The 27,118-nt window shown below is 46.8% G+C and overlaps 1 non-coding gene across 1 annotated transcript; it reads left to right on the top strand.

The window, feature by feature from the left end:
* The first annotated feature begins 20,575 nt into the window (after positions 1 to 20,575).
* Positions 20,576 to 20,682, top strand: LOC123800072 (U6 spliceosomal RNA). Its single transcript, XR_006781812.1, has one exon. It is a non-coding gene; the product is annotated as a U6 spliceosomal RNA (small nuclear RNA).
* Positions 20,683 to 27,118: the final 6,436 nt, after the last annotated feature.

Below are 27,118 nucleotides of genomic sequence, written 5' to 3'. Positions count from 1 at the left end.
ACCACAAGAGGCAGAATCTGGAAAGAAAAGTCTTTAAGGGAGGAAATGAAGAATTCTGGTCTGACTTCCTTCTAAGAAGGTAACCCAAGGACCATTGGCAGAAATCTAAGGATAGGCTTTTGATTTCCGTGGGACACAGAATAGGTATCTGAGTCACTGTTATCCATATGTCATGGGACCTAGTGGCCCCAGAAGTAAATAGAACATTTTCCTCTGATGATAACGTTGCAGTGATCCAGGATCTGTCTAGACATGAGCACCCATAAAGCCAGGCCCTATCCCATTTTGCATGGGCCATTTTATAAGCAAAGGATGGACAGAAGGCAATAAAGAAAGGTTTTCCCAAGTCTTCTGGGGAGCTGAGCGGGAGCCAGCGTCAAGCAGAAATTGTAAGCAAGACAATTTCAGTAAAGCCAACCCAATTTTTGCCCCTAAATCGTGAAATGGAAGGAAATCACTTTCGAATGAAATTGATCTGGGTGAGAATTACCCAGAACACTGTTTTAAGGAACAAGCTACGTTTTTCAACACGCTAAGCTTATTCCAAAACTATTTTACTATTACCTCTTAACAAAGAAGATTTAATGTGAGAGAAGCTGAACTTCCATTAAGTCATTTCAAACACCCCCGATTCATATTTACTAATAATGATGATTTCCAAAAGCTCCTTCCTGCAACCGCGAGCAGGCAGCACAGCGGACAAACGCTGTGCAGAGTAATCTCCGGGAATAATTGCCTGTCAGCATAGCATATTCAAGAGAAAACAGCCAGCTTACGAGACAATGCTTGGGTCTGATTTCTAACTTGAAGACACGAAGCAGAAAACTAGGCTTGAAGAAAATGTTTTTAGACTTTCAAGTTTACATGAAATTTGGGAGTCTCAACCCAGAGGAAGGGGCTTAGAGGGTCAATGGATGCCCTGAAAATTGGCACCAGATTTTTTCTGTATGTCTGGATTGTGTGCCTTTTGTAGGAAGAGTGTTGACAGAAGGAATATGACCCCCAGACGTTTAAGAACCACTGAATAAATGGACCTTTACTGGTACTGCCCAGTAGAATCTTGAATATTTTCTATCAGCACTGTCCAAAATGGTAGCCATTAGCCACATTCTGCGACTGAGTGCATGAAATGTGGCTGGTGCCACTGACCAACTGAATCTTTTATTTTGTTTAATTTTAATTAATTTAAACTCTAAAAGGCAAAATTATAGAAATACAAAATACATCACTGGTTACCAGGAACAAGGGGTTGGGAAAAGGTTGACCACAAAGGAGCAACCCGAGGGGCTATTTTATTTTATTTTTTTTTATTTTTATTTTTTAAAGATTTTATTTATTTATTCGACAGAGATAGAGACAGCCAGCGAGAGAGGGAACATAAGTAGGGGGAGTGGGAGAGGAAGAAGCAGGCTCATAGCGGAGGAGCCTGATGTGGGGCTCGATCCCATGACGCCAGGATCACGCCCTGAGCCGAAGGCAGACGCTTAACTGCTGTGCCACCCAGGCGACCCAACCAAGGGGCTATTTTAAAGTGAACAAACTCTTCTGGGTCTTGATTGTGGTGGTGGTTACTTGACTCTCCGCAATTGTCAAAGCAAAGGAAACATACAAAGGAAAAATACTGTATTGTATTTAGTGCATTTATTGTAGGTGAATTGAAAATAAAAATTTTTAAGATGTAATTGGCTGCAGTGGTTAGTGGAGGCCAACTCGGACGTGCAGCTCTAGACCGTCACTTAAAAAGGCCTACATGTCCTGCCTTCGGCTCAGGTCATGATCTCAGGGTCCTGGGATCGGGCCCCATGACACGCTTCCTGCTTGTGCTCTCACTCTCTCTGTCTTTCTCTCTGTGTGTCAAATAAATAAATAGAACCTTTAAAAAGGGGGTGGGGGCTACACGTATTAGGTGCATCAGCCATGACGAACCTGCACTTACCTGACCAACAGATTCATTAGCTTAGAAATGGTTCCCCAGACCATCGCTAGAATAAAGGGCATTGCTGCCTCACGGACAAGGGCAACAGGCTAAGTGCAGGGTGCTGACTCCTGTCCCATTCCCTCCGTCTCTGCTGGGTGGGCCCAAACCCTCCTTGGCTTCCACAAAGTCAGGCAAAGCAATCTTGTCACAAATCTACTGCCATTGTCCCAGGTTCCGGTCTGCAGTCTTGGGGCTGAGCTCCTGCCTTTGCACCATCCATGGAGCCCCGCAGGCAGAGAAGAGGCACAGGGCCCTGCACACACAGTGACAGCCTGGGTACAGGCTCCCCGGGCAACAACAGGCATCTTACTCAGAAGCAATCCCAGCCCAAAGGCTCGTGCTGACCCTCACGGGCCCAGCCCTGGCTCTTCCCCGTACAACCTTGCATGTGCTTCCGAGAGCCGTCCTGACAAAGTACTGCAGACCGGTGGCTTAAAGCAACAGAAATGGATTCTCTCTGGAAGCCAGCAGCTTGAAATCAAGGTTGGCATCTTCTTGAGTGGTCAGAGGGAGAAGCTACGCCATGCCTCCCTTCTAGCTTCTGGAAACTTCTGGACATCCTCAGTGTTCCTGGCTTGTGGTGGCAGCAGTCTTATCTCTGACTCCCTCACCTGCCACCCTCACATGGCATTCTCCCACCTGTGGCTCTCTCAGTCTCTGTGTCCAAATTTCCCTTTCCTTATAAGGACACCAGAAATTGGTTTTGGGCCCTCCCTAATTCATACACTCTCAATGACATCTGCAAAGATCCTTTTTCCTGAAAAGTTCATATTCCCAGGTAACAGGACTTGAATGTATCTTCTGTGGGGGGGGGACACAACTGAACCCATAAGAGATCCCAGCTATCACTGGGACAGAATCCCTTTCCCAGAGTGGAATATTCCAGACCAGGTATGCCTTCACTTCTATCTTTAATTTCATTTGCGTGTGTGCACATGTGTGTTTTCCACTGCAATGTTTTTGCCATAATGTGAGTGTCTTGTTCAGGGCAGAAGGGGGTGGGGCCAGACCAGTGCCTGCCCTTAACGTTCAGGAGAAACTTCCCTTCGTTAACCAAAGGGCAGGCCCCCAAGGCACAGACGTGGCGTCTCTTAGGTCAGTGGCCCTTGAGGTGGTTGGCCAGACTTGGCACGTGAGCAGATGTGATGCCATAGACCAGGAAAACTGGGATTTGATTCGAAAACATGCTTCTTACTACAGGTGACATTGAGTTACTGCGTTTTCTGAGCCTTCACTTCCCCATTAGTCACGTGTAAGTGCGATGCCTTCTTCCTGGGTTGTCTCCATATTGGGCCCCTAGTGGCTAACTGATAAACGTTACCTCTCTGACTTGTTTCCTTTCCCTTTTCCACACACATAGGGGCCTTCTAAAAATAATTTCTATTTAATATAAAAATAAAGGCAAATATAAAGAGTAAATTAAACTATCTGTAATTCCCTCACCCAGATATAATTATTATTTAAATGTTTATGTATTTTCCTTACAGTCTTTGTTAATGCATATGTTTACACGTACTATTTCTGCAAACTTAGTCTCATTCTGTACGTATTTGTTTTGTCACCACTCTCACTTAACAAGATAGTACATTTTCATATTTAATTAAATGGTCTTCTAAAGCATGGCTTAGAATGGCTGCAGCGTACTCCATCATATCCAATCCATCAAATGCAACATATTTCTTCAATGAACCACGTTTCGTCAGCCATGTTGGCTGTTCCCAATTTTTTACTATTTTAAACAATATTGTCAGAGACATTCTTACAGGCAGAACATTGTGCACCTCATTGTTTATTCCTTTTAGAAAAGTTATAAGGAGTAGAAGTACGTCTTAAGTTCACTTTGTAAATGATCATTTCCTAATTTCTCCTTTCTTCTTCCTTCTTTTCTTCCTCTCCTTCATCTCAGCTGGTAACCTGCCCTCTGTGCTCCACTGAGCGGGCAGAAGCCTCCAGAACAGGCAAAGTTCAGTCCTTCTGCTCGGGCACTGGGGCCTGACCTCGCTGCTCCTCCGAGATGCTGCTCCTAGAGCTCCCCTCCTCTCCTGCATCCCCGGATCTCTCCTGGATCCGGATCATCCCCAACACCACGCAAACACGCAGACTGACCTCCTATACTCACCTGCCGTAACAGGTTACTGTCAACTCAGTGGCTTAAAGCAACACCAATTTATTATCTTGTGGTTCTGGAGGTCAGAAGTGCAAAATGGGTTCTACTGGGTGAAACTCAAGCTGTCAGGGGTTGCATTTCTTCCAAGTCTCCAGGGAAGAATCCATTTTCTTCCCCTTTTCAGCTTCGACAGGCTCCTCATATTCCTTGGCTCATGGTCCTTTCTTCCCTCTTCAAAGCCAGCAACGTATCATGTTCAAATCTCTCTCTGGTTGACCCTTCTGCCTCGCCCTTATGAAGACCCTGTGATTACACTGAGCCCACCCAAATCATCCAGGATAATTTCCTCATCTCAGAATCCTTAATGGCATCTGCAATGGCACCTTTTGCCATGTAAGGTGACATACTCTCATCCATGGGCATCTTTGGAGATCAGTATCCTGCCAACATCTTCCATCTTTCTCCCAGAACCCACTCCAACTGGACATTTATCTCACAAGTGTCCTGCTCCTGCCAAGTCACCTGTGATGTCCATAGTGCCACAACCAGTGGTCAAGTCTTGGTCCTGCTGTGCCCTGATGTCTCTGCTACATTTGATCAACTGATCATTCTCTCCTTTATGGAACTACTTCTTTAGCTTTTAGGATGTCAGGATTTCTTGGCTTTCCCTTTATTTCCCTTTGTTTGGCTCCTTCTCAGTCTCTCTAACTCAATCCTGCCCTTCCCCTTGACCACTGTTTACTGTTGATGCCCCAATCCATATTCCCAGTCCTACCTCTCCTCTGAGCTTGCAGACTCAGAAAATTCCCTTTGGATTATAATAAGCCTCTCCAACTTGATATGTCCAAGATTGCACTCAAAGTCCCTCTGTTTCCTCCTGTGAAACAAGCTATTCTCATACCAGCAAATGGCACAGTACACCCAGAGCCTCAGGCAAAAAGGACATCTTCATCTTGTTTCTGTTCTTTCCCACAAAACCAGCATCTGGTCCAAAATCTAGTCTTGAAGGTGCCACCGTTCCCACATATCCCTAGATGACCCCTTCCCTCCTCACACTGCCCCTCTTTCCTGGGTTCCCGCAGGGGCCTCCAAGTTAACCAGATTACTGGTCTCCCTGCTGCTAGTCCTGCCTTACAGTCTGTTTCCCATGGAGAAGCTGGAATGATCTTTAGAATTTTCCATCAAATCATGTCATTCTTGTGCTCACTCCCCCCAACGGGGGTGTGCACAAGACTGGGATGATAACAGTGGCCTATGAATCTCAGCCGTGTAACAGAGGCAGTAAGGACTTTGTTGGTGACCACTGAGGAACAGAAGACCCAGGCATCATTAGTCCTGGTGGGAATTGGAGGTGCTGTAGGAAGTGAGCTAGAAACAGGTGGGGAAAGGGTGAGATCACAATCCAGAAGAGCTTCACATCAAAATTTAACATTCCTGAAAAAATCCTGCCCTTTGACAAAATTAAGAGACATTTAAAAATAAATATATTTAAAAAAATATATCTATTTAGAAGAGCTCCAGCAAGTGGGCCAGGGAGTGGCTCTGGAGCCTGGGTGTGCCACAGAAGCAGCTCGAGAGAGTTTTGACAACATCAGCACCTGGATCCTCCCCAGATTATGGGTCAGAACCTCTGGGCATGGGGTGCCAGCATCAGTACATTTTAAAAGCTCTCCAAACAATTCTGCTGTCAGGACTGAGAACCACTGGTCAAAGGTATGAACATGGGAGGGGGTGGGTAAGGTGAGAAGGAGGCGATACAGAACCACAAGGCCAAGCTGTCTGGTGATTATTGATGTGGATACTGAAGTCTGCATGGAGCTACAGAGCAAAGAAATCCAGTTCTAATTACAGATGCTTTCTTGAGCTAGTCTCCTGGGCATTTTGCTGAGATAAGATGTGGTGGTAGCTGGGACTGTGGTCTTAACAGGGGCATGGGAGTCTTTTAGGGTTTCCCTCAAATGTGTGGAGGCCCAGGAGTGGGGTGTTCTAAATAAGGTCACTCTGAACTTGGGGGCCTCTCTGTCTTGTGGCAGGCAGAATCACGGCCCCCTGTAGTGAGTTAAATGGTGTCTCCCCGCAAAATCCATGTCTACCCTGAAACTCAGAATGAGACTCTTTGGAAATAGGGTCTCTGCAGATGAAATTAAGACAAGATCATACTGGGTTGGGGTGGTCCTTAACTCCAATGACGTGTCTTTATGAGAAGAAAGGACACAGGAGAGAGGGTAGCCATGTGAAGATGCTGGCCAAGATTGAAGGGATAAGCTACAAGCACGGAACACCAAACCTTGCTCTAGGCACCCAAAACTGGAAGAAATAAGAAAGGATTCTTCCCTAGAACCTTCAGAGGGAGCATAGCCATAGGGACACCCTCTGGTCTCTAGAGCTGTGAGAGAATAAGTTTCTGTTGTTTTAAGCCCCCCGGTGTTTGGCACTTTGTTATGGCCGCCCTAGGACCGCCAAGGATGCCCACTTCCGAATCCCCAGATCCTATAAGTGCATCATGTTTCATGGCAGGGGAACTAAGGTTGTAAATGGAATTAAGGCTGCCAATCAGCGGACTTTAAAATGGGGAGATTATTCTGGATTATCCAGGTGATCCCATTGTAGTCATAAGTGTCCTTATAAGTGGCAGAGGAAGGCAGAAGAGTCAGTATCAGAAAGATGCGATGTTGGAAAGACTCAACTGGTCATTGGCTTCAGAGATGAAGATGTGATGACAGGTATAGAAGCCCCACTTCCATACATACAAACATTTGCCATGATGACAATGTTAAGCCTGCTGCACTTTCTCCTGGTGGATAGCACAGAGCGGAGACCTTAATTCAAAAGGATTCTTGTCCCACTAACATGTCCCATGAACAAAAATTTCAAATATACAATGGAACATTGCTTTTATTCCCTCAGGCTGAAGTTTTCACCTCTGGAAAAGAAGGGAAGAAATCTCTTTTTTAAAAATGGGTCTAGGCATATACCCAAAACAATTGAATGCAAGGACTCAGAGTCTTGTACACCAGTGTTCATGGCATGATTCACAATAGCCAAAAGGTTACCAGGAAACAATAGAAATGTCCACTGATGGATGAACAGATAAACGAAATGTGGTCTGCCCATACAACAGACTATTATTCAGCCTTAAACAGGAATGAAATTCTGACACAGGCGCCACATGCTGAGCCTTAAAATCATTATTCTAAGTAAAATATAAACCAGACACAGAAGAATAAATATTATATGATTCCACATACAGAATAAATATTATACGATTCCACTTATATGCAGTGCCTGAAATAAGCAAATTTATAGAGACAAAAAGTAGAACAGAGGCGCTCCCAAGAGCCGGAGAAAGAGAAAAGGAAGAGTGATTGTTTAATGGGTGTGGAGTGTTATTTGGGGCTGAAAAAGTTCTGAACATGAGTAGTGGGGACAGACCGACAACAATGTGAATGTGATTAAAGCCACTTAACTATACACATAACACAGTAAAGGAGTATTTTATGTTGTGTATACTTTACCGTAATAATAAAAAACAGTATTCCTCCCAGTAAGCCCTTGGTGGAGAGACTAGCAAACACCTAGAGTAACTGTCCATATCAATCTGTAATATTTTTTAAAAAGAGAACAAGAACAATGGGACTAAAAAAAATTATTTGCAAATGAAAACACAAAGTGACTATTAAAGCTTAGCTGATCAGGGCTGCTCATTTGTTGATTTAGTCACGTAACAACGACTTACGAAGGGCCCCCCACCTGCCAGACACGGAGCTAGCTAGGGTAGGCAAATGCGCACGCGCAGACCTGCTTCCTTCCCACCTGGGGCTGCGGCCAGAGACTGGATGCCAGCGGTACGTGGCCCACGCCCCCTTCAGCACCAAGTCACTCTTTCTCCCGACTGCTGGGAGTTGGCAGATGGTGGCTCTCAGCCGAGTCTCCAAGTGTCACAAAGGCTGTCACCAGGCAAAGATGGTGCATCCCACCTGGGGACAGCCGCATCCAATGGCCAGTCTGGGGGTGATGGGGTATGAAGGTGGAGCAGAAGGGCCATCCAGCTCCAGGGGCCCATGCGATGGGCGGAGGCCAGTGTCAAGGCCGAATCACAGTTCAGCGCCTCCCTTCGCCAAATCCGGCTTCCTCCACTCCTCCCCCTCCTCCACCCTCTAAGAGGCTGATCTGAAGGATTCTGCCCAAAGACGTCCTGCGCACAAATCTCATTCATAGGGCCTGTTTCTCAGAACTCACCTAAGACAGAGGGGGGGCAACACAAGTCCATAAACAATGAGAAGACAAAACACCGGTGATCCTCACTAAAAGGAGAGAGAAAAATGTCTTCCTGGATGGTCAGGTTGGTCTTGGGGCGGGGGGGGGGGGGGGGGGGAAATTTGATCTAAAATGTAAAGGATGGAAAGGGCTTCTGGTGGCTGCGGGTGGGAAGACATCGCACCAGAAGGGACACACTTGAGCAAAGATGAGAAGTCAGGGAAGGCAGGGTGTGTCCCGAAGACCCGGAGAGCCTGCTGTGGCTGGGCCCGGGGCTGCCCCCTTCACTGACCTATTCCTGACCTCACCGCAGTTCAGGCCCAGAGGCTCCTTCCTGATGAATCATGAAGACGTCATCCTGCCAACAAGTCAAGGAAGATGTTAGAACCAGAGGAAGAGGGGCGCCCAGGTGGCTCAGTCGGTGAAGGGTCAGCCTTCAGCTCAGGTCATGATCCCGGGGATAGAGTCCCACGTTGGGCTCCCTGCTCGGCGGGGAGTCTGCTTCTCCCAAGGAGGGGGATACACAAAGAGGAAGATCAGGAACTTGTGATGAAAGAACTCAGAAGCTCACCGAATATGGATGCCTGAGAAGTAGGAAATATTCCCTGAGGAGATAAATTGTTAAAGGAACAGTAACATCTTATTCTGAATGCTTCCTTTTATCTGTTCCCAATGACCTGCAGGAAAAAATGGCAGGTATTATTTCCACCACCTCTTTTTACAGATGACGATTCAGACAAAGACCAAGAGAGAGATTAAGCAGTTTGTCTAAGGTCAATGATTTGTAGAATTCTATTCTTGCAGGGCTGTGGGGGAGCAGAGCGGCATACTTAACACTAACATTAGTAGAATTTACGAATGCATAGACTTCTGGGAACTGTAAGGGTTCTTAAAAATCATCCAAACCATTCATGTAACAAACAAGAACAGTGAGCTCCAGGGTGGGGTCAACTAGCTCGTCTAAGACCACAGAGCTCTTAGAATTAGACTGGATCCCAATTTGTGGGAATCCTTAGGACTGAGCAGCTATGGAAAGTTTTGCCAACATTATAGTGGGATTTGATGTTGAGTCCTTCTTTGGCTTCAGACCAGCTTTATAAGCAACCCAACAGACAGTGAACTTGGCTAGGTCCCTATGACTGGTTAGCAGGAGCTCTAGAAATTACGACTTCTCTGTGCTCCACTGCGATTACGAAGACTTTCGATGTGTTCCACCCCTGAATGACCTCAAAGAACAACTTTCACAGTGTGGTGTCCTGTGGCTAGGTGCCCTTTCTACAGCATGCAGGCCTGTCATGATCCCGGCGCACTCAGCTGTCCAGCCTTATGTCACCTTATTCTATTCAACCTCCTAGGGCCCCAGCAACACAGACGTCCCACACCATCCCAGAGCTCACCATGTTGACATGATCTGACGCCTCTCCACGTGCCCTGCATGACCTGGTCTCCACTTTCTGCCACTATGCCAGGGAAATCTTACCACTTCAAGACTCGTTTTTAGGGGATGCCTGGGTGGCTCAGTCTGCGAAGCATCTGCCTTCGGCTCGGGTCGTGATCTGAGGGTCCCGGGATGGAGTCCTGCTCAGAGGGGAGTCTGCTTCTCCCTCTCCCTCTGCCTCTCCATCCCCCGCTTGTGCTGTCTCTCTCTCTCTCTCAAATGGATAAATAAAATCTTAAAAAAAAATTTTTTTGCACTCATGTTTATAGCAGTAATATTCACTAGAGCCAAGAGGAGGAAACAATCCACATGCCCATTCAAGGATGAATGGATAAACAAAATGTGGTCTATACATACAATGGAATATTATCCTGCCTTAAAAAGGAAGGAAATTATGACATATGCTATAATATGGATGAACTTTGAAAACATTACATTATGTGAAATAAGCCAGACATTAAAGACAAATACCATGTGATTCCACGTACATGAGGTCCCTAGAGTCGTTGAATCCACAGAGACAGAAGGTAGAATGGTTGCCAGGGACTGGGGGAGGGGAGAACGATGAGTTATTGTTTCATGGGTACAGCTTAGAAGGATGAAAACAATGTGAACATACTGAACAATGCTGAACTGTACACTCAGAAATGGTTAAAATGGTAATTTTCATGTTATGTGTATTTTACCACAATTTGGAAAAAAAAAAAAAAGCCCATCCTCTCGAAAAGTCTTCCTTGAGTCCCTACGTGGGTGATCCACTCACACCCAGATCTGTCCAAGGTCCTCTGTTGCTTGATGCAATGGAACTGCTACCATTTAATTACTTACTGGGGAGCTTCCTTCCACATACAGGGGACATTTTAAGAAAAGGATGGCCTGATTCCTTTGGTCTCTGTAGCCACAGCCCCAAGCAGTTGCCTGCCTATGGCCAGGACTCAGCCAGTGTTTGCTGATCACTTAGGAGCCTAAGTAGGATGTTACCATGGTATGTCAAGCCTTCCCAGCTCTTTGATACGATCATAGGTCTGTGGAGACTCAACCTGATGCCTCTACACCTGACAAGTCATTTATAAAGAATTGGCTTGACAGATTGAACACCTTCCCCTTGAAAAATGGAGATGAATAAGAAAATATTGAGCATCCTGAAGCAATTGGATGATTTACAGAGACATTAACAAGAGCTGAGCCCTGCCCAGCTCAACTTTGCATTGTTGGCATCTAATGCCCCTCCGTAGCCTTCCTCCCCTTATCAGGATCTGCAATCCACAAGCCTATAAATATTGCAGGAGCATATGACCAGGGGTGTCAGGGATGTCAGCCGCGGTGATAAAAGTGTCTATTGAAGAAGCTTGAGGGTGCATCCTGGTGAAGGATGGACTGGAGACAGGCTATGGTGAATGTTAATTACGTGGCTGGGTTGGGGATCCAGGCACAGAGGCAGCCGTGGAGGGCAGGAGGAAGGAGCAGTCTGGGCCAAGGACTGTCCCTGGATCGTTCCTCCACCTCCTGAGTGGTTTGCCGCTCTCAGTGCTAGTGCTTTGGGCCCAATATTGAGCTGTTGCTGGGTCTCGACCCAGGTCCTGCATGTTTTTAGAGTTCCCCAGTCCTTATGCTTCCTCCACCCCCTCCCCACGGCCAGCGTCTGGCCTTGGCTAGGGATGCGAAGAGGAGCCAGCTGGCCGGGGCAGGTGCCCCTCAGATGGGTGAGGAGTAAACCCAGAGATTTGGGAGGAGAGGGGTCATCGGTGGGAACTGGGTGAAGGGGTGGCAGCTGATTGGAAATGTGTCTCAGAGCCAAGGTCACCCAGATGGTCCAGAACGATTCATGCAAGACTTTGAAAGAGGTCCGAAAGCAAACGCAAAGCCTGCACACAACTGAATGGCTTCGCGGACAGCAGTAACAGTAATAACTTACATTGGCTCTGTGGTGAGCACTGGGCTACGCATTTTTAAACGGACTATCTCATTTAATCCTCTGATAATTCCATATCGTATATTCCATGATCTCCACTTTCCTGTTAAGGCAAGTGAGGCACTGAGAGGTCAGGGGACCTGCTCTAGGACCTGTGTGATGCCTGGACAGGGACAAACATGGGGAGGTTAGACGGCACCAGCATAAATCAAGATAAAGAGCTGCAACCCCAGGGCTGGGTCGCTGTGAAAACACATGCTGACGATGTGCCAGTGATTGTAGGCAGATGGTCATAGCTGGGACTAAAATACCATCCAGGTGCCAAGCATTCATATTAATCAGAGGGTAGGTTGATATTGCAATAATGGGGCTATAGAGAAAGTGGCCACAGAGACAGCCCCTACCCCGAGACAGTGAGTTCCAGGCCGTGGGGCCACCTGGCTGCCCGAGAATGCCCATGTGACATAGGGCAGCTGTGCCAGCAGGGAATGCAGGCTCCCACCCCTGGGGTTCACTCTCACACCCTCCAGCAAGCTCTCGGCTGCACACAGGGGGTGTCCCGATTCGGGGATTCATAGGCATCCACATCCTCAGAGAAAAGGAGAAGGCAGTTCCTTGGCAAGAAACCTCTACCTGCCCCTTCTTCAGGATCTGTAATGAAATCTGCCTGAAATTACAGACGTAATTTTTAATGATCCCTCGGTAGAACGTGCAGTGAAAAAGACCAGGTGCGTTCCGCGGGAGACACTGGGGGAGCTACGTTCACTCAGATGATTTTAGCCCTGGAGATGTGCCATGTGAGTGGCACCCATACCACATTTCACACTCGGAACGTATTTTGTTGAGCCTCCGTGGGCCACGCGCTGTGCTGGGTCCTGGGGCTCTACTGTCAAGTAAGACGTGGGCCCAGCCCATAAGGCACGCACCGTCGCAGGGGCAGTAACAGATCAGTCAGCTGCAAGGTTGCAAGAAGCCCTGCGTTGCGAGGTGACGGGAAGGCACGTGGAGCTCTGCGGGAGCAGAGCAGAGTGGCCACTTGGTTTGGATGCACCTGGAAGCCAACCTTGAGGCTAGAGTTGGCATGCAAGGAGCTGCGTGGGAGGGGCAAAGTCTGCGGGCAGGGGAGTGGGGGCCGAGACAGGGAGGGAAAGCACCAAGGGTCCTGCATTCCTGAGCCAGCTACCCTGTGGGAGGAAGGTGCTTCATCCTGCCAGGGGAACCGGGAGCCAGTGTGAACCGGCTGCCTCTGAGCCATCCCAGTGAGGACAAGGCAGCTGGGGCGTTTGCGCACCAACTCCCGGCATTCATCTGCTAAGCCTGCTCCCAAGGGCTTAATTCTCTGGCACTTCAGACCTGCCACACAGGTGACAGGCAGCTCGACTGGCAAGCAGAACCTCTTGGGGGCTGTTGGGGGGAAGAGCTTGTGCTGGCGCTGGGGCTCCAGCCCATCCTAACTGGAGTGGTAAAGGTGAGGGGACACAGCTGGGACACTCAGAGGGTCCATCCGAGGGTCACACCCCACCCAGTGGTTATTTTTAAGGGGTTCGTCTTGCCTCTCAAACTAAAACATAAACCTGTCCAAAGACAAAGGCCGCTCCTCTGCCTCTTGTCGTCAAGTCACACAATATTGCCACAGGCTTGGCCAACACCCCGTGCCCTGCAACAGACCAGGACGGTAGAATTCATAGTCCCCCCAAGGACTCTGCTATGACGTCATCAGCTGTTTTACCGGGAAGGAAATAGTCAGGACCGCAGCCTGTGGACTGTGGGTGTTGGGCACAGCACACCCAGGGGGTGCTATTCATGCAGACTTCTATAGGAATGGAGCTTTCTAGAGTTGTGCAGTTTGCAGTCTGTGCAAAATATTCAGGAGCCCTGCCTGAGAAAGGTTGCATCCCACTACTAGAAATAGGCAGCGTGGAACCCTCCCAAGTCTGCTCCAAAGCCCTGGTTCCTTGTCCCTGCCTCTTCGCCTCCAGACCCCGGGGAAGGCAGTCATAAATGCCTCACAACAGCACAGGGCTCCGACAGAAAGTCATCTTAACTCTTTCAGTCCCTCCAGGTGCCGCTGAGTCATCCAGCGTCATGGCCTAAAGAACTGGGACACATAAACAAGAAAGCAGGCCCCACCAAGGGATGGCATGAGTCGTGATAGCAGGAAGAAAGAAAGGAAAGCAAGAAATTAGAGAGGGGATGGAGCAGAATCACCAGAGTTCTTTAGAAGACAGTGCAGCAGCTTGAAGAGGCAAACGGATACAGGAAGACGTGAGGGAGCTTTAGACAGAGGGACCCCCGCATTCCTGAAGAAGTCGGAGCCCCGCTACTACAAGGGGTTCCTGTGACCCAGCTCCCAGGGCTCATTCCTCCCCTGGGGCCAGCGCCAGATACGTGTGGTGGTCAGGGGCTTCACCCCAAGTTGCTTATGAGGAACATCTTCCAGAGGAGGCATGCAGACCCACCCAACTGCCTCCGTCCTGTAACCGTGGTAAACTATCCAAGTGCTCCCCTTCTGCTCCCTTGTCGGCGGGGAGCACGGTGACCCCGGAAGGAGCTGGACCACCTGAAGTCACATGGGGCTCTGCAGACAGAAAGCATGTTCCCAGGATTCCTGAAAGGTCTCCTTCAACCATCCAGTCCTGCCTCTGAGCCCACGGGCGCCCCTCCCTCCTGCTCCCATTCTGCTCCTGGCATCAGGAGCCACATTCTCGGGGGGGGGGGGTCCTCCCAATTCACTGAGAGTCCCAGTGCTCTGGCCGCCGGGCCCCTGGTTACAGTAAGGGCTGGGCCCTCGTCCCCCTTCCTCTGCTCATCACTTTCATCAGCCGGCAAACCTGCACTTGAAATAAATGTCTGTGCTCTCTCTCCTGTTCCTGACCTCACTGCAAACAGGCCTCACCACCCCAGTAATGGCACTGGTATCAAGGTCACGCAGGAGCTCCCCATGGCCACGCAAATGGACTCTCCTTTGTTCTCACACCAGCTTCTCAGCGATGTTCTGTGGGCCGCTCCTTCCTGTGGAAACCTCACCTTCCTCTGCCTTCTGGGAGCACTTTCTGGGGCTCCCTCCTCATCTTTGGGTGCTCCTCCCTAGCTCCCTTTGCTGACTCCTCCTCCTTCTGAGCATACCTGATAGCATATCCAGGGTCTGCTCTGGGCCCCCTTCCCCTTTCTCTCTGCACATTCTCCCAGGTAACGCCATCTTGTCTCCAGGCTCCAGATGCTGTGTTTGACATACCCCCTTTCCCCTCCCCCACCCCCCTACTGTCCATATCTTCTGCTCTCATCTCCTCCTGGAATTCCAGATCCCTAGATCTGACTGCCTAATGGCTTGGCTCTTGCATGCCTAGGAATTACCTCAGACTTAACAGGGCAAGCGAATGTTGGATTTCCTTCCCTTACCCACAGCTGGTACCTTCCTGCATCCCCTCCATCTCTATTGCCAGCCCCACCCCACCCAGATTGTCAAGCCAAACATCCAGGAATCCTCATGGGGGTCCCTTCTGTTTCTCACTCTCCACTTGCAGCCCATTACTGGGTTCTGCTGTACCGCCACTACCAGCGCGGACCAGGACACCCTGATCCCCAGAGATCTTCAGCACCTTCTAGTGGGTCTTTCTGCCTTCGACTCTCTTCAATCTACTCGCAGTAGAGCAGCTGGCAGATTTTTAAAAACATTAGATCTGTCACTACTCTCAGGCTAAACATGCCTGGCTGGGTACCACATTCAGAATAAAACCCATCCCTGTCTCCCTCTCAGGCCGGATCTGCTCCATCCTCCATTGTTCAGGCTTCGCCAGCCATGCGGCTGTGCCTGTTCCTTAAACTCACCAAGTCCCCCTTCCTGCTAGCTCTTGGCTCTCCCCAGTCCCTCCCCATGGAATGTGCTCTCCCAGCTAGGCATCGGGGGTCCTGTCTTAAAGGTCCTCCCGGTCTCTCTTACCTCCCCCTGTTGTAACTCTCTGCAGAGCCCTTACATCTGCTTGTTTTCTTGTTTATACGTGTTTATTCATTGTCTGTCTCCCCCGTCACCACAGTCACGCCCGTGCTTTGGGCCAGGACTGAGCGTGGCGGTCATGAGAGCACTTGAGTGGCTATGACTGAATGGATGTTTGAATCGATCCAAACAGAGGGCAAACAGGCTGTGAAGTCTCTTTCACAAATGGGCATCCCCAAGAGTCCCCTGAGAATTAAACCACTTACAAGACCAATGAGATCACTGTTCTTCTAATTTCCAAAGACCAAAGATAAATGAAAGTCCTGCCCACAAGCCCAGACAAGGACACTTCCTTCTAATTCCTGCTCAGAATCAATCTCATCATTGCAATGAGCACATTTTACATGACGGTCAACTTGAGCTTGACGGTAAATCAACGACTGGGAACAACAGAGAAGCAACGGGCCCATTGTACCATCTGCAGGCTCAAAACTTCAAAGAAATGTTACTTCTCCTTTCACCCTTGACCCTTGGAGCTGGCCACTCGGTGCTGTGCACCGAGTGCTAGCTTCATAATCATGCCGTGGTCAACTGCCTGTGTTCTCTTTCACTGGGATTTGGATTCTGAGCTGTCATTTTTCTATAATTACATGTCAGGATTATATCTCAGGAAGAAAACCTGTTTGAAGCCAAAAGTATAGATCTTGAGGTTAGACGTTTAAAAAAATGCACCCACACAAGAAAGGTTTTGTGAACCCTACTGGCTAATAATCTAGAAGCCAGAGTGGCCCACAGCTGGGCAAAACCAAAACTTAACGCTATTACTATTCAAATGGGCAAATTCTTTGGATGTTGTTTGTGAAAGGAAGGTACATGCAAAAAGATCTCCAAAGGCCGAAGGGGGCATATGTTTGAAGGAAAAGGCCAACAAGTCCAGCTTGACAAGAAACGGTTTATGAAGAGGACGCACAGATGGCCAAAGCGTGTCGTGGGCTGCTTCGAGACAGTAAACCGCCATGCGCCCCACCTTGTGTAAGACCTTTTTCCACCCTGGAGGCTGGTGAATACACACTCTTTGTCCTATCTCCAGAGCAGATCAGGATGTTAGGCCCAGGGAGTCCATAAGGGTGTGGTTAGACAAAGGAGGGAATGGGGGGAGGGGTCTGTGCTCTAGAAGGTTCCAGGTCATAGAGTGGTCGTCATGGCGGATTTTTCCAAGGTGTCTCCAGTCTGGTCATACAGATGTGAAAAGAAGGCAGTATTAAAGGACAAGTCTTTAACAAATGAAAATATGCAGGACTTCCCCTCCCCCCCAGGGGTAAGTTTTGCCCTTTGGCACAGGTGACTCTCTCAGACCCCATATGACATATAGCTATAGACTTTCATCTTAAAATTCTGATTTTAAAATCTTTTTTGGGGGAGAGGGGTGGCACCTGGGTGGTTCAGTCAGTTAACCTCTGCCTTCAGTTCAGGTCATGATCTCAGGGTTGTGGGATTGAGCCCCATGTGTTGGGCTCCCTGCTCCAAGGGGAGTCTGCTTCTCCCTCTGCCTCTACCCTCCTCCCTGTTCCTGCTCACTCTCTCAAATAAATAAATAAAATCTTCAAAAAGAATCTTTTTTTTTTTTTTAAAGTAGGCTCCATGCCCAGCATGGAACCCAACACGGGGCTGGAATTCACCATGGTGAGATCAAGACCTGAGTCAGGATCAAGAGTTGGACGCTTAACTGACTGAGCCACCCAGGCGTTCCCGATTTCATAATATGTGTTGTCTTAAAGCCTGAGGAAGACAGCATTATTCATGTTGTATTAAGTTCTAACAATCAACTTCTCAATATCATTGTGCTCTAGTTGTTCATTCTGTGACTTAAAGATGCGGGTTGAATGGAGCCACCCTTCCTTACCCCCCTTGTGAATCCTGCTTAAGGGTCCAGCCAACAGCCAGAGACCTGCATAGAGCTTTTTTGTGGTCTCTTATCTTATCTCCCATCTGTTCTACCAACTCCTGTCCTGCTTCCCTGTCTGCGCTCAGACCCTCAGCACTTCTCACCTGGCTGAGACTCACCTGCTTCACTGCCCAGACTCCTCATTCTCCAGACAGGTATCTTCAGTCCAGCCTTCCCACTGTAGCTCCCACCTCTGTTCTAAAGTACAAATACAAGGGCACCTGGGTGGCTCAGTTGGTTAAACATCCTACTCCTCATTGGGCTCAGGTTATGATCTCGAGATTACGAGATTGAGCCCCCTCTCCAGCTCCGTGCTGGGCATGGAGCCTGCTTAAGAGTATCTCTCTGTCCCCCACTCCCTTCCTCTCTACAGGAATAAAGTACAAACTGCAGTGCAGTTCCCCTGAGCAGGCATCCACCGGTGGGAGCCCTGGGTGGTTGGGGGCGGGAGTGGGCTTCCCTCTGGAGGAGTGGCAAACTCCATCCATCTAGTTTGCCTTAGTACCGTCCTGGGGATCAACAAATCCCTGACCTCTCAAAGTTCCTGCTCCAATAGCAAAGACAAGCCAGAACTATCACCTATGAAGCCACTAACCATGCCCACTACACGTGGCAGGGCCATGAACCAGGTGTGTCCTGGCAGAGCTCCCCATGTGCCAGGTACTGGACATCAATGATGCAGGTCCAAAAATTGAATCTAGGGCTGTTCAGACATAGAAACACATTCATGTTAACAAAATTTCCAAGAGGTGAATGCATAGATCAGAACAACCTCAGAAATAAAGTGCTAAGAAGTAAAATACTAAGTAGCCCATAATACTTGTGTCTACAGATCTGTGTATGCTCCCCATGAAGGGAGACCTGCAAGGGAAGTCACACTGTCAAGAGAAGGGCACAGGGGAACACAGAGTCCAGCAAAGGCTGCTGGTTTGGTGAGCCTAAGCCTAACGCCAGGGGACCCTGCCAGCCAATGCCCTTATCTCCACTGTAAGGTGGGATCTCACCTACTCATCAGAAGCTTGCGTTTGGGGGCACCAGGGTGGGTCAGTTAGTTAAATGTCTGACTCTTGATTTTGGCTCAGGTCATGATCTCAGGGTTGTGAGATTCAGCCCTGCATCAGGCTCCATGCTGAGTATGGAGTCTGCTTGGGATTCTCTCCCTCCCTCTCTCTCTTCCCCTCCCCCTCCATGCTTGTGTGTGCTTTCTCTCTCTCTCTAAAAAAAAAAAAAAAAAAAGAAAGAAAAGAAAAGAAATAGAAAAGAAGCTTGCATTTGAATGCACCTTTTTTTGCTTTCTGCCTCATCTTCTGGCCCCTCTCCCTTCCTCGGAATGGACAGAGGGGATCAGGTTTAAGACTTTTGGAAATAAAGCCAAAATTAGTTGATGTCATAGTTTGGAGCTCCCAAAAGCAGATACCATGACAAAGACTTGAGTGAAGATAGTTTTTCGGAAGGTGATCCCAGAAGCACAAGGAAGGACAAAAAGTCAATGCACGTTCATTAATGATAACGATGCTCCCATTCCGCGGGAAGCAAGCCCAGTAGAGCATATTCCCACCAATTCCCTTCTCCATTGTTTATTTACTAAGCACCGCACCTCCAAGCTGTGCTTCAAGTGCCAAAGAAAGCCTTCAAGCAGAGGGGAAGAGAGAGAAACCAGAGTCCAAGGTGGGGAGTTGTCAGGGCGCTGGGAATTGTCTGCAGGTGCCCGTGAATTCACAGGTGTCCACAAGGTCCCTCCAGCCACACAGTCACAATCAGATAAATTGCTCCACAAATAACTAATTGTCCGATACTCCATTCTTGTTTTATTCCCCTTGAGGAGTAATCTCCCAGCGACCTCTGTTCATGCCCCTGGCCTGGGCTTATGGCCCCACAACATTCAGCCCAGGAATTCAAGCCCAAGAATAGAAAAGATACTCCATGAAAAGATTGTTCTTTTTTCCCCAATGTTTTCATTTACCATGAACTATAAATATTCATAATTCGATTTTCCCCACTTGTCACAAAATATGAATTTTCAGTTCGTTTTAAAGTTTACTTTTTCAACTTAAACCAGCCCCTAAAAAAGTAGTGATATTTAAAACCATCTTTCAGTTCATTTCTATTTTAATATAAAGATTAACAGACCGACTCAAGATTTAAGAGTTTGTCTTTTTACTCAATTAATATCTTAGAATTAAATACTCATTATTGATATTAATGGAAAAAATTTTTAAAATATTAATTGTGCCTAAATTACAATCAAGTAAAAATTTTCCAAATGAAGATGTAATACTAAAGCAAACACTTAATACTCCCTTTGGCTTGTGATATAATTACAGAGACAGTCAACCTGCTATTTATCTAGAGTATTTATTCAACCACATTATAAATGGTTAATTTTTAGAGAAAGTTCAGTTGCCAAACACTCTTGGCTTATGCCTGAGCATCTAGAGTATAATCTTTGTTTTTCCTCCGACCATGATAGCACATGGCAGTGACAAAATTCCTGATATCTGTCACTTGTAGCTGAAGTGCTATGATGAAATAAGTGGACCATGATTCAAAGTCATCAAATAGCAAAGGTATAGGGGAATTCCAAGAACAACATTTGAAACCTGGAGAGGTTTTGCCCCTTCCAACAGCCCCTTCTCCAACTGCAGGGGGCCCTGGGGAAGAAGGTCAGAAGGGGCTGTAGCAGCTCAGGCCCTGTGAAAGTTCCAAATGGCCCTGCGTGGGTTGGCTTCCAGAACAGGGCACACACAGAGGAGGAACCTCGGGAAATGAATCAAAATTCTCCAGGGCAGGGGCGATAGAGACAAAGGTTAGAGAAGATCCAGACCACAGTGGGGAGGGGGACCGGATCCAGGAAAGTTTGCTCAGAAAACAAGACGCCGTAGGTTTGAGCAATACACAAAAACGACGAAGCAGGGAGCTCTGTGGCGTTAGGAAAGCTTTTCTGAATGCTGCTTTAATTGGAAAGTTCAGAAGAACCAATTCCACTTAAAAACAAGTGACAGAAGTGCTCATTTCATCAGCACGTACACTAAAATTGGAACGGTATGGAGAAGATTAGCATGGCCTCTGTGCAAGGAAGACATGCAAATCTGTGAAGCATTCCGTATTAAAAAAAAAAAAAGAGTAACAGAAAATATCGAGGTCAAATCCCATACGAAAGGACTATAAGAGAGTAAGAAGCAGAATACACGTTCGTGCAGACAATCAAAGCAGGCCAGAAAGATGTGGCAACAGAACAGATCGGAATTAACCTACTATCTCAAAATAAGCTAAAATGATATAACATACGGGTAAACAACATTTAGGAAAACTCAGAAATGAGGTAACAGAACCCAAAACAATTAGAAGTCAAAGAAAAGTTTATATCAAAATGAAGTCTAAATTAGAAGGAACACAGGAGTGAATAGACAAAAATCGTGCCTGAAAAGAAATAGCTGATTTAAAAAAGAAGAGTTTTAAATCAGAAAAAAATATTAAAAAGGGACCCCTGGGTGGCTCAGTTGGTTGGGTGTTCGACTTGTGATTTTGGCTCAGGTCGTGATCTCAGGGTCATGAGACTCCCACTTAGTGGGAGTCTGCTGGAGAGTCTTCCTCTCCCTCTGCCCCTCCCCAGCTAGCGCTCACGCTCTCTTTCGCAATGAATAAGTAAATATTTTTTCAAAAAGAAATAAAAAAAAAAGGTTTGAGAAAAAAATAACAAGAATTGAAAATAGGCAAGGAAGATTAAACCTGCAGATATTAAGAAGATAACAGAAGCAAGGGAAGAAAAATATTAAAAACATAACTCAAGAAAAATTCCCGGAAATTAAAAAAAGGATACGAGAGTCCATACTGAAAGAGTATAATGCACACCTGAGACTACTGACCTAGAATAACCGACACCAAGACACTGTTTAGTAAAATCACGGAGTTTAAAAAATAAAACCCCCAAAACCCACTTCAGGCCTTTAGAAAAAAAGGACATGGGACTCACAAGGAAAAGGAGATGAGATCACTTTCAGACTCTTTAACTGGAATTCTTCCTTCCGGAAGAAACTGGAGCTCATATTTAAGAAACTCCAGGAAAGGGACTGTAAGTCAAGGATTTTATATTCGGCAAAACTGACTCTCAAATATAAACACATATTATTATGGACAAGCACAAAATCCAGGACTGCTCAGTTATTAGCTATAAGGATAGGTGGTGAGCATGGAATATATAGTTACCTGTAGAACCGAGCAAGGGTGAAGAGCAAGAGGTCAGAGTAAGTCACCAGGTGTGCTGGGACAATGCAGATAAAAACAACTGGTTTTCTAGCTGGGGCAAAAGAGAATATGGCGAACATTCACTCAAAAAATATTTTAAAAATAATTGTGGTAGTATTAGTACTTTTTTTTATTTTTGGTAGTATTAGTACTTTTATTCTGAGGCTGCTGTGTGCTCAATATGGGAGAAAACAAATGTGTGATTATGGGCTATCTTAATTCTATCATCCCGTGTGTCCTTGAAAACCAGGAACCTTGGTATCAAAGAAGGGACAGATAGAATAGAATAGAACTATAGGAGAAGTTATATCAAAGCTCTGGAGTCTTAAACTTGAGCTGGAAATCAATGTGGATTTGGGGAATTTTTTTTCATAGATACATATATACACACACATATATATCTATACATACGTATATCTATAAATGATCAAAAGCCATAAACTTCCATTTATAAGTACCGGGGTGAACAATTTGATGATTATAGCTACCACTGCTACATGATATGTAGGAAAGGTGTTAAGGGAGTCAATCCTAAGAGTTCTCATCACAAGAAACATTTTTTTCCATATCTTTTTATTATGTTTGTATGAGATGCCGTGTATTGTGGTAATCAATCATGACACGTGTTAATCACACCTTTATTCTGTATACCTTAAACTCGTACAGTAACGTGTCAATTATATCTCAATAAAACCAGAAACATATTTTAAACAAAAAGAAAAACATTAAAATTGTTGCTTCGTATATTAAATACACATTGCTGAAAAAATTGAAAAACAACTAATCCGATAGGAGTGAGCATCTCTAGAGCTCAAATTGTCATCTAAGGTAGTTTCTTACTCAAAGAAACTAGTGCTTCTTGGAGAAATGACTGATTCCAGGGCTGGAGCAGAAAACATAGAGATGACCTGAAATATCTTTTAACACCAGATGGAGGCTATCACAGATGATGAGGGTCATGTCAAAAGGACCCAGGAGGCAATGTGAAATGCCTCCCTCAGACCAAAGATGGGACAATGAACGTCAATAATGCTATCAACTGCCATTGAGCGAGACCCCCCCCCACCCCCAAGATGTTTAAATCTTCAACTTCAAAAGTTATTACCGAAAAAGGATTGCATTTGGGAGATGAGAGAGAGAGAGGAGAAATCACTATCTTGAAAACAGGTGAGTACAGAAGAGTCAAGCATTATTCTACCTTCTTTACATGAATCATCCCACTGGGGAACCAAATAGTAGATGAAGGGAAGCGTCTCTTTAAAACTGTATTCCAGCTCATAAATGAAAAATGGAATGGTGAAATTAGAATATCACCATTTAGCAATCCCCAATAATTTAACAGATAAAAGCATGAAGCAGCAAAGCCTGCTAATGTGAAGAAGAAAAAGAGCTAATTAAGTGCCTCCAATAATCTGGCCAAAGGGACCTAACCTGAATCTGATCCTGTCTCTGGATCCAGCTGCAAATATTCAGGAAACACAAGGCACATGTTAAACTATACATAAGTGTGCAATCGGCAAAGGACAGACCGTGGGAAATTTTACAGGTCAAAAGTCCCTCAACAGATTAAACTGTAAGAAAACAAAAGGATGGAAAAGGAACCAAGAGATTAAAAGAGACTTGAAAGATAAATGTTTTAAGTAAGCTCTACGCCCAACGTGGGACTCTAGTTTATGACTTCAAGATCAAGAGTTGCATGCTCCAGTGGCTGAGCCAGCCAGGTGTCCCCAAAGATAAACACTTTTAATATAAGACCATAGTTGTGACATAACAAGAAATATGGATCTGGTCTCTGCCCATTCCGGACACAGCACTTCTAAGACCTTTGGAATCTCCTGAGTACTAGGACTGTCTTTGGTATGTTCATGAGATGACTCTAGGCTAGGGGGTCTCTAGTTAGATTCTGTGTGTAGGGGCCGGTTGCCAGAGGAACCAGCCTTGTGATTAGAGGGCTGGTATTTCAACCCCCTACCACCACCCTTCCACCCCCACCCCTGCCCACTGCCACCAAATGTCCAGGGAGGACAGGAGGGCTAGAGATGGGGTCAATCACTGTGGCCAATGATTTAATCCATCTTGCCATCATAGTAGAACCCCACAAAACCCTTAAACGGTGGGGTTTGGAGAGCTTCTGGGCTGGGGAACACATCCACGCGCCAGGAGGATGGTACATCCCAAACTCCAAGGGGTCAGAAGCTCCTGTGTTTGGGACCCTCACAGACCTCCTCTGTACCTCTTCATCCGGCTGTTCATTTCTATCTTTACTAAACCCTTTATAATAAACAGGTAACAGTAACTAAAGTGTGTCCCCGAGCTCTGTGAGTCAATAAAACAAATTACTCAAATTGTAGCCAAGTCAGACAGAAATGTGGGTGAACTGGGGACCCACGACTTGCAATCAGCATCTGACATTAGGAGTCACTTTAGTGGGACTGAGCTCTTAACCTGTGCAGTTGGTACTAACCCTGGGTAGTTAGGGTCAGAACTAAATTAAATTGTAAGCACCCCCAGGTGGATTCGGAGAATTGGAGAATTGCTTGATGTGGAAAATCTGCAGATTTGGTGTCAGAAGCGTTGTGTGAGAGAAACGGTTTTCCTTTAATCGTGGATAGGGGTGCATATGTGGGTGATAAAAACGCATTTATAAAAGCCTTGAAATAATTTGCTAAGCCAAAGATTTGATTTGTGAAGTTTTCTATATTTGTGATTTATTATACAATAAAAGGATTTTAAAAAGCAGAAACAAAAGTGTGTCCCGTGAGGACAAATTCCTTTTTGAAAGCTAAAACCTGATTTGTCTTGTGTTCTTCTCTATACATTATGAAATAACTATTTCAATAAAACAAAGAAGTGTTTAAAACCTCTCCAGGAACGTGTACCTAGCATCTGAATGAACACAGAATTTTCCTCTTGCTTAGTTTCACAAGGCTTAGAGTGGCTTTTCTAGTCTGCAGAATAGAGAAATTCACCCACACATCTCCCGCTTTCAGTACAGGATTAAGTCACGTTTCTTCAATAGAACAAAAATGTACTTCTCTATTATCTGCTTGAGAATGAGCAAGAGACAGAAAATACAGATTCTGTATTTTCCTTAGAAAAGTATAGCCCAGTTTGGGCACTTAAGGTCATCCGAGCCTGGTGCCTGTTTGAACTTCAGCTCCCTGCCTCAAATTAATGAATGGATCCAGGAAGCTACGAGCATAGATTGCATTCCAGGGACATCTCAGCTCTCTCTGAGCCTCCCTTTCATGCCCTTAGGCTGGATACTTCCATTTGCACCTTGTTTATAAGCTTCCAGAGTCGGTCACCAGCGCTCTTGGGATACTGGGCTTGAACTTTGACTCCATAGCCCCATTGCTGAAGTCACAACCTCCCCTCTCCCCATGCATTGCTCAAGGAGAGGGAAACAGCAGAAAGGCGTGGGGAAGGTCTGCCTCGTCCATAGCCCTTCCTGCAGTTGTGCTCCCTTAAACTCATCAAGGTAACCTCACCTGCCAGTGCAGTCATTCCCCAGCTAGTAGTAGTGTGTTCCTGAACTTTAAATACGATATCTAGAAAGGTTTCTAGAAAATGGGACTATACCTTTAAGATACCCCTCACAAAGCCTGGGGTGCCGGGTTCTGGGAGCCTCTGAGGGAAAAAGATTTCCTGCAGTCCCAGCCCCCAGCCTGCAGAGCAAGCCCAGCACAGCAGCAGTCCTCACGAAGGATAATACACAACAGTAAATATTTATACTATATGAGGTATATAATGTACATTAAAACACTCATAAATAAATGATAGTACATAATACTCAGTAATTTTAGGGCACGGTTTCTGCCCTGGGCGGGGGTGTACCTTGTGTTGACAACACATATAAAATAAGAAGCAACTGAAAGCTGAACTCTACCATCTGCCCCTCCCTACCGTTTCCACAGCACCTTCTACCATCTCCCCTCAAACTCACACTCCATGGTCTTTTGGATCCTAGCAGCCACCAGGCACGTTCCCACCTCAGGACCTTTGTACTTGCTGTTCCCTCAATTCTGTATACTCTGCCCCCAGATTTTTGCAAGAGAAAGAAGGAAAGAAAAAGAAAGAAAGAAAGAAAGAAAGAAAGAAAGAAAGAAAGAAAGAAAGAAAGAAAGGAGGGAGGGAGGGAGGGAGGGAGGAAGGAAGGAAGGAAGGAAGGAAGGAAGGAAGGAAGGAAGGAAGGGGAATTCAGGTCTTAGTTCAAAGGTCATCCTCTCCCAGAGGTTTTCCTGAAAGCCCATCATCCACCTGATTTATTTGCTTGCTGCTTTATCTGCTGTCCCTCACTTAAACTATAAGCTCCATCAGAGCAGAAATCCTTGTCACTTGCATATCCTGAACACCTAGAACACCACCTGACTCCCAGAGTGTTCCGGGGACCAGAAGGGGAGGGGTGGCACCTGGTCTTCAGTGTTACCATCACCATGCCAGGGCCCACCAGGCTGTGGCCTGCCATGTGCCCCAGGGCAGGCAGCCTCACGCTGGGGGTCCTGCACCCCTAGGTCTCTCCTCAATCTGGAGGACCTCCCTTCTCTCTAATCTACACAGAGGGGAGAAGTCAGCACTGAAGGCCTCTGTGTCTGTGCCAGTGGGTCATTGGCCCCAGTCAGGGTGGGGGTGGGGGTCCTAGCTCCCACGGGGGTGGGGGGGTGGGGGGAGGGCAGCAATGCACCCAAGGGGCTGCCAACACTCACAGCCACTGCAAGTAAGGTCACCTGGCTCTTGACTTCCAACAGCCTCTGCTTCCTGCCCTTCAGAGCCCCTGAGGGGGAGCTTGTGTGGGAAGGGCCTGCCCCTAACAGAGAACCCCTCACGGAAGAACCCAAATCCATATCTCAACCATCATGCCGTGCAAACAGTGCTCGGTGCCTATGAGCTCTCAGCCGTAGGCATGCCACCTGCCATCCTGCCCTCCCAAGGGGCCCCACGTGGACTCCGTGGCCGTGTCTGCTGGGTGGCGCGGAGAGCGGAATGGGGGAGACCCCTTCCCCCGCAGCTCCTCTGCCTGAGTCAGCTCCTTCATTAGTTCTTTCACAAGCAGTGGGGGAGCCCCGAGCTACAGATTTAATAGCCCTAGGAGATTCCATTCAAGTGGTGCTGTTCCTGCAGGATTTCTCCATTACTCTCTGTACTTGAGGAAAGAAAAGAAGAAAATCAAGGAGGCCCAAAATACACCAAGAGCACCTGTTTCTTAAAACTGTTCCATTCTGCTGATTAAAAAAAAATAATAAAAAAGAATGAACTTCAGAAAACAAAGATCTCCTTGAACACTGCGTTCACCAGTAGTAGG

The sequence above is a fragment of the Ursus americanus genome, chromosome 6, assembly GCF_024610735.1.
Source record: "Ursus americanus isolate L20-20 chromosome 6, mUrsAme1.1.p, whole genome shotgun sequence".
NCBI classification, from domain to species: domain Eukaryota; kingdom Metazoa; phylum Chordata; class Mammalia; order Carnivora; family Ursidae; genus Ursus; species Ursus americanus.
This window is presented reverse-complemented; position numbering and strand designations above follow the sequence as displayed.